This window comes from Accipiter gentilis, chromosome Z (assembly GCF_929443795.1).
Source record: "Accipiter gentilis chromosome Z, bAccGen1.1, whole genome shotgun sequence".
Lineage (NCBI taxonomy): Eukaryota > Metazoa > Chordata > Aves > Accipitriformes > Accipitridae > Astur > Astur gentilis.
The window spans coordinates 70,988,094-70,995,749 of record NC_064919.1 but is presented as its reverse complement, the minus strand read 5'-3'; the positions used below and the strand labels follow the sequence as shown (position 1 = coordinate 70,995,749).

The following is a 7,656-nucleotide window of genomic DNA, read 5'->3' as shown; positions in this document are numbered from 1 at the left end:
AATATTGATACCTAATTGCTTTCCACTGATATCGTTGAACCTTCTAATGGTGGCGATCTTAATGTTGTACCTGCTAGTATTTAGCCACTGATGGTTTAGAATGGGCTGAAATAAATAAATGAATCCTTGAGAAGTGAAAAACACTTTTTTTCAACCATTTTTTGTTTAAAACAAACAAACAAACAAACAAAACGCCAACCCTCCTAAGGAATATTCATTACCTAAGGGAAGGGAGACAATAATACATCTCTAGTGATGTATGGTAACAGTATCTTCATTACCTTGTCCTAATGCTATGTGGCAAGCAAGTAAGAGCTCAGTGTGACACAGACTGAACTTCTCATGCAATTCGGGGTTTCATAGATTATGGCACAGATGGCAAATTCCAGCACCCAATTTCTTTCACTGTCATCTGAACAGGTTAGGTTGCTAAGTGTTTGAGGAATGCCAGGCTTATCTAGTTCAGATAAACTTTATATTATTCTTTCTACCTACTGAATTTGCCGGAAGCCTTTAGAAAGACACAATAAGATTTCCTTGACTTAAATATTACCTATCAGTATAGACATTGCTGAACAGAATTGGTGGTGAGAGCAGAGGGTATTGAGTAACAGAGGGTTTTGTTGTTTGACTCAGCTGATATGTTGGTTCTGTACCTTTAGATCAAATGAGACTTTATGAACCACTGTAATGGAAAAATACTACCCTCTTAAAAATGGTCTGGCACTTAATAACTCAGTCAAGTTGGTGCTTTTCTTTAGAGTACTTGACCTGATGTGACAACAGAAAGGGGGAAAAGTAAATAGACTGGCACCTCACTTTTTCACAAGTAGGGTGGTTGGGGATATCAGTGATGAAAAAAATCCCTCCCCAAATAAAAAGAAAACTAATAAATTTTAGTAATATATTGGTAACCAAATAACAGACCTTGAGCATGCTCCTAGTTAGATACATCAGTGCTTTGCCATTGCCCTTGATTTCAGCAAGGTGTATCTTATATACCTTTCCCCTTGGGGATCTCCAGTTATTCACCAAACCACTGTATGAAAATCTCACTCCTGCTTACAGGATTTTTTTCAAAAGCTATGTTAATATTGACTGCTTCCAGAAATCTCTTCTGCTGTATTCTTCTCAGCAATAATGTCTATCATTCACTCTCTTTCAGTAAAACCACTGCATCACATCTCATCCTAGGCTGCATTTTTGTCTTTGGACTGTGTTTCTGTGATTCCTTCCATTCAGTGATGATGATGAGTAAGTCTTTATAATTAAGTGATATCGGATGGTTTCAGTGAGAAATTGAGCATGTGTGCAAGTGAAATTTCATCAGCTTTTTCTTCACCATCAATAGTGTTACAGTGGTAACAAGGAAGTAGTGTTTTTACTTCAGTTACCAAGTTTTGATAAACAGGATGTAGTATTTCCTTCATTGGTACTTTTCATTTAATTGTCCAACAATTTAAACAATTTTCTAAGAACTTCACATCAAGTGCCATATCATGTTTGCTGACTGGCTTCACCCTGTCGAAGTAATTTCTAAGCTGTCTCACTTGGTCCCTGCAGTTTGGGAGCACACAGTTTGCCATGTATCCTCTCGCAGCATTCAGCATTGTGCTATGGGAACTCCCTTTTCAGAGGAGGGGAGTCACCTGTTAGACTCATGGCTAGCAGTGGCAAGGCATGAGAAGAGAAACCTGGTTCTCTTTACAAGTGAATTTTTGTGTCTTTCTGACTATTGCAGAAATAGTTCTTCAGTGTCTCCATAACAACAATATATTTTTTTCTGGATAAATAAATCTAAACATAGGGTACACTGGCCAGTGAAACCATTGGATTGACAAATGAATCAGTAGTTACACCACCCAGCTCCAAGCCTGAATTTATCTTTTGATATCCAAGATCTAGTAAACTACTTATGACCAAACCCATGTTGTGCCAGTGCTTCGGGTGCCTTTTCTGTGATTTAATTATGATCAGATTCAAAAACCGACTTACAAGGTACATCTTCAAAGCACTGTGCAACGTGAGGTAATTTGCTTTTATGAATAGTTTTATTAAAGGAAATTATAATCTTGAATTCCCATCTGTGGAGCACAAAATTATCATAAGTTTATTTTGCTTGATTCCCTCCCACATATATAGATAATAATTTAGCTCTTTTCTGTGCTGACTGACAGGAAGGTACTTAGGAAATAACACATTACAAGATGGACTACAGATCAATCTCCCAGTTGGGCCTTAAATGTAGAAAAATGTATTTAATCTTCTGCTAAGGTTTGTGGAAGAGAGATGAAAAAGCAAGTAACAGGCTTAAATCTGCTATATTGCTTGGATTAAAAGTGTTTAGTTCTAGAAATCCCTCAAATCCTGAAAACTACCAGTGGCAAATACAGATTATTTGAAAAACTGTAAAATCTCAAAGGAAGCATGTTTGCCTTACCTATTGCCAAATATTGAATGACTTATGCTTTAAAGAATGATACATTTTACATTCAGTGTTTTCAGGGGAAGGGGAGGAATATTGATTGTATTTCTTAAATACTCATTTTAATCCTTGAGTACTCATTCTCATTACTTAGACCTCTGGGTTTTTGACTGCTGCTAGAAATTTACTGTCAATTAACTCGGATGGCAAGAAGCTTGATAGGTTTATGAGTTACACAGGAAAAAAGATTTTGTGGTGTGTTTCAGGGCAAGTGTTGGAAAGGAGGATCAGCCTTCTAAGATGTTGGTGTACTAGGTCTGGCTGGGATGCAGTTAACATCCATCATAGCAGCTCATATAGTGCTGTGCTTCAAAATTGTGGCTAAAAGACTACTGATAATACAGCAGTATTTTGGCCATTGCTGAACAGTGCTTGCACAGCATCAAGGCTTTCTCCTTCCCACTCTGCCCCAGCAGCAAGTGAACCCATGGTAGGCAAGACATTGGGAGGGTACCTAGCCAGGACAGCTGACCCAAACTGACCAAAGGAATACTGCATCCCATGTAGCATCCTTCTCACCAGTAAAAGCTCACAGAAAGGAGGAAGAGGGGACATTCATAGTTCACAGCATTTGTCTTCCAAGCAGCTGTTACCCATGCTGAGGTCCTGGTTCCCAGGAAGCATTTAGACGTCTGCCTGCCAATGGTAGTGAATTAATTCCTTTTTTTGTTTTGCTTGCATGCACAGCCTTTGCTTCCCCTATTAAAGTGTCAGTCTCTTGATGCAAGAGTCTTTTTGCCTTCCTTCCATTTCCTCCCCATCTCACAAGAGAGTGGAGTGAATGGGCAGCTGTGTGGTTATTTGGCTGTTGGCCAGGGTCAAACCACCCCCACAGCTGGCTACCTACCAACATGAAAAGTGTAGATTTTGGGGGCATGTACTCCTAATACAGCCCTTCTAGCGTAGGAAAGATAACTGAAGAAAAGAAAATCAATAGCATTTTAACTGTGTCCTCTGAAATATTTAGTGTACCACTTATGTTCATATAAAAAACCCACTAAAAGTATAAAGTGAATACAGGTGAAGAGTCATACTTACAGTAGTAAAAACACTGGTGGCTTGATAACTTACATAAATGATTGCTAGATGGTATGTTTCACTGGGAAAAATTAAAAACTGGGCAAACTGTACCTCTAGTTTCTCTTATCTCAAGAGTCTTTTAGTCCTATGTGGTGACAAACACAATCTTGAAACAAACCAATTAGTATTATGCAGCTCTTCTATAATTATTGCAGTATTAACCCCTAAGAAAAATTCAGCATGTTTCTGCTAGTAGCCCTTAGCAGATCACTAGGAAAGGATATGAGAGCATGGGAGGCTTCAGGGATACCTACCATGATCCGAACCATCTTTGGATTAGACTGTATGAGACAAAGGATCTAATCAGTACTTGATACTGGAACTTTTCATTTGTGAATTTACATAATTACTTTTTAAGCTTGTCTAAACTTTGATATTCACAATATGCTTCAGCAGCTAGTTCTCAGTGTAATGACGTCTCATGGGAAAATTACAACCTAACAATATGTACATAAACTATCGGTTGTTTTGCTTTTATAAACTTATCTGCCACTTAATCTCATTTAAAATGTTATTCTTCTACAATTCTGAGAACTCCTTTTCAGATTCTTTGTTAAGAATTATCAGCAAACTTTCTCATCTCATTAAGCACCCTTTTTGCTTTTATTAATATTTTGAACAATGTGGATCCATCCTTACACTGTGAAAGCTGAACATTATTGTTTCTCTGTTTCTTGTTAAAGCAACTATTGGTCTGTAAAAGGTCTATTTCTTTTTCCCCAAGTCTTTTCAGACTTGGCTGGTATGGGATCTTGTCAAAAAATTTTTGAAAGACCAAGTACACCATTTCACTCTTTCTACCAGTTTATCGATTCCTTCAAATAACTCCTAGTGTGGTGACATTGCTCCTATGCCGACTTCCTCATTGTATCATTTATATGTCTGCTGATTTTATTTTTTACTGACGTATCAACCAATTTACACATGAAGACCTGTCTATCACCTGAAAGATTTCTTTCCAGATGCTTTCCAAACTTTAATTAATAATGAACAGGGTAGGCCCTGATCTGGAGGACAGGTTTTCCTGTATCTGCCTCTTACGTGTCTCTTGGAGACAGATGCGCTGCCCAGATGTTTTACCTGGTTTATTTGTTCTTGCATTCCTGAGCTTGTCTGGTACCAGAAAGAAGAACTTTTCTAAAGGAAATGTGCTTGAATTTACTACCAATGTCAGCTTTTGCCATTCATCTACCTAGAAATTTATCAAACGTATTCCGATTTCTTTGGCACACATCTTTGCCCATGCCTGTTCTCTCAGGCTCTCCTGCTTGACATCCTGTCACTTCTGCCCCTCCACCTGCTTATGATGTTTTAAGTCCACCTTCATTTTCCTCTCTTTTCCTGCAGGTTATGCTCTCTTGCTTGCCTTACCTATCTACTGAGACAATGGCCGGCAGCATGGTTCAGTAGTAGCGTGGTTTATTCATGCTGTGATGGATCAACATCACAGAGTATACTTCCCACACATTTTTGGGGGAAAGGGGTCACCAGGAGGACAACATAATGGCACATCATCCAACTTTTGTAGAGAATATCTATGATCTTGCAAAAGCATACATAAAATATCTCTGGATTCAAAGGAAAAGTCAAATGATCCACTGTTGTTTTGTTTGGTTTTCTGTCACTCAACATACATATTACAATCATGACCTTAAAAGAGGACATTAGGATGCAAAGATAGCTTTTTTTAATGTACTGTGTCACTGTCACCTAATGTATGGTGTAACTGTATACATAGAATGTGGCAGAAAAATTATTACCCTCATTGTCCAAGTTTGGTATCTATTTCATCAAGTAGTAAACTGTCACATCTTCTGCAGTAAAATTTTGCACAGAAGTGATTGCTGCACAGCACCTAATGCAAACATTTCCTTCTCTATAAAGCCACAATTCTTCCCTTTATCCCACCATTTTCTAGGACTTTGTGTTGTACACAGACTTTCCTTTGTATGCAGTAAGATACAGTGCCCTGAAGTAGCCCACAGATAACTTGACATAATACCTATGCTCCTGTTGAATGAACAATGAGCATGTCATCCTTTACTAGGTCTGATGTCCATTATCAATACAAGCTGAAAGAGCAGCTAATGTCATTCTTTCCAAAATGTGAATTAGGAGAAAGCTTGCTCTCCCTTCTCTGCATGCACTTTTGTTACTTACTACCAGTGCCAGAAAAGAGCCGAGCAATGCAAAACTCCCCCAAAGGTGTGGAAGGCTGAAGGGTTACAGGAAGCAACTCAGAATATTCATTAGTTCATATGTCTGCAGTGTCAATACCTGACGCTTGGTAGAAGTAAAAATCACCTGAACTGCTTTCAACCATATTATCTTATTTCCTCATGATGGTATGAGGGTGCTATAGACACTTGCAGTTCCTTCTGTCTAGCCTGACATAAGCATCAGTCAGAAAGCTAGTTTCCCCCAGTTAACTGATCTGACAGAAATGCTTTTATTTACTTCTCTGAAAGTACACTGTGTCAAATTGCATCATATTTTTCAAGTATTGTCTGTACATACATGGATAGGAAGAGGCCAGTAGGAACTTTTACATACACTCTAATTTGTCAGAATTAGTAGTTGTATCTCCTGGGATTTCTTTCTTCAAAGCGTTTTCCCAATTCTTTCTTATCACTTCCTTCATTTCTGTGTCATAAAAGTCATATGGGCACAGAGATTTGCATGGACACCTGCTGAGCAGAACCACTGCACCTAATGGCTCAGCTATGTAGCAAATTGAGATTAGCTCAACAAGAGAGCCACATCACCATAAAAAACTCCCAAGTATCAGAGTATCTGCATATCCTTCTGACAGTCTTAGTGGGAGCTGAGGACAACAGTGTAGGTGCCCAGCTATGAAGTAACCTAAAGGCTAACATATTTTAAAATGTTGGACATGATTATCAGCTCTTTAGCCACAGAAACAAGAGAAATAAAGGGATTAAACAATTGTTAAACAACATGGAAAGGCTATTGCTATTTTATTTGCACCGTGGAGATGATTTCCTTGCAATCCCTTGTATATGTTTGAGCTGTCAACTTTTTTTTTTAAACAGTATTGTCCTACATATTTTCCTTTATGGTTTTCAGAAGCATGGGTACAGTTAGAAGACTCTACAGCCATCACCAGCAAACAATATAAATCCTCATACTCCTTTCTTTGGTAGAATTTCAAATTTTGCCTCCTTCTGCTATTACTCCTTTTTCTACATACTGCCTTTTAAATTTCTATAGCAGATTTTTTTAAAAAGACAATAGAGAACTATTCAGCATTACAAACATACTGCAATAGAATTGAGAGTGAAGCCATAAGTTGTCCTCCAAGTATCTTGGCTGTACATCCTACATCTGTTTAGGATGTGACTATTTATTAGTAGCAATTAGCTTTAGTCTGATATTTTTTCCTTCTTCTGTAGAAGAAATTCCAAGTGGCAGAAATACAGCTAATGGTACTCTATCCTCTTCCAAAGGTCTGCATGCTTATCTTACCATCCTGTGCTAGTGGGAAACAGATGCTCACAAACATTCAAAACAACTGCCAAAAGAGAGCCTGAATGTACAGTTGCTGCTGTGAAGTTTATTTTAATTATTTAATCTCATTTGAACTCTTCAGGCAAATAGGACAATCAGCAAGGATGAGATATCACTTCAGACAGTAGAGACAGCATTTATACTAAGAAAATGTCACATTACATCTATTTGTGATCATAGTAGAAGGCAACCTAATGAAACATCCTTACGTCTCCTTTAAAATGATAAATGAGATGAGAAACTAGTATATATTTCAATTCCCAAGCCAAGTGCAGAGATTTGTCTTCATGGGAAGACTAACACCATTTTAAATACCCACCCCTCTTACCCCCCATTAACAGAGGAAACAAAGGGAATAGGTTCTTAACTTAGATGTCCTAATTAGAAGGTATGAAGCTAGGCCAGATGACATCACTTGATCTTTGGCAATTTCTACATAGAAGATTATAGATATGAGTAAAGACAGTTTGTACTCAAGCAAACAAGCAGTTTAGGTCTAAAATAAGATCTGTGAGTATGGACAAATACAAAGAAATGAGAGTCCGACTGTTTCTCTCAAAGAC

At 38.0% G+C, this 7,656-nt stretch overlaps 1 protein-coding gene across 1 annotated transcript in view; it reads right to left on the bottom strand.

Moving 5' to 3' along the window:
- Positions 1-2,309: 2,309 nt before the first annotated feature.
- Positions 2,310-7,656, bottom strand: part of EMB (embigin) — a 34,635-nt gene continuing 29,288 nt past the window's right edge. The window contains exon 11 of the mRNA XM_049794381.1: positions 2,310-2,319. The gene's annotated coding sequence lies outside the window, so the exon portion shown is untranslated. The remainder of the gene's footprint in view (positions 2,320-7,656) is intronic.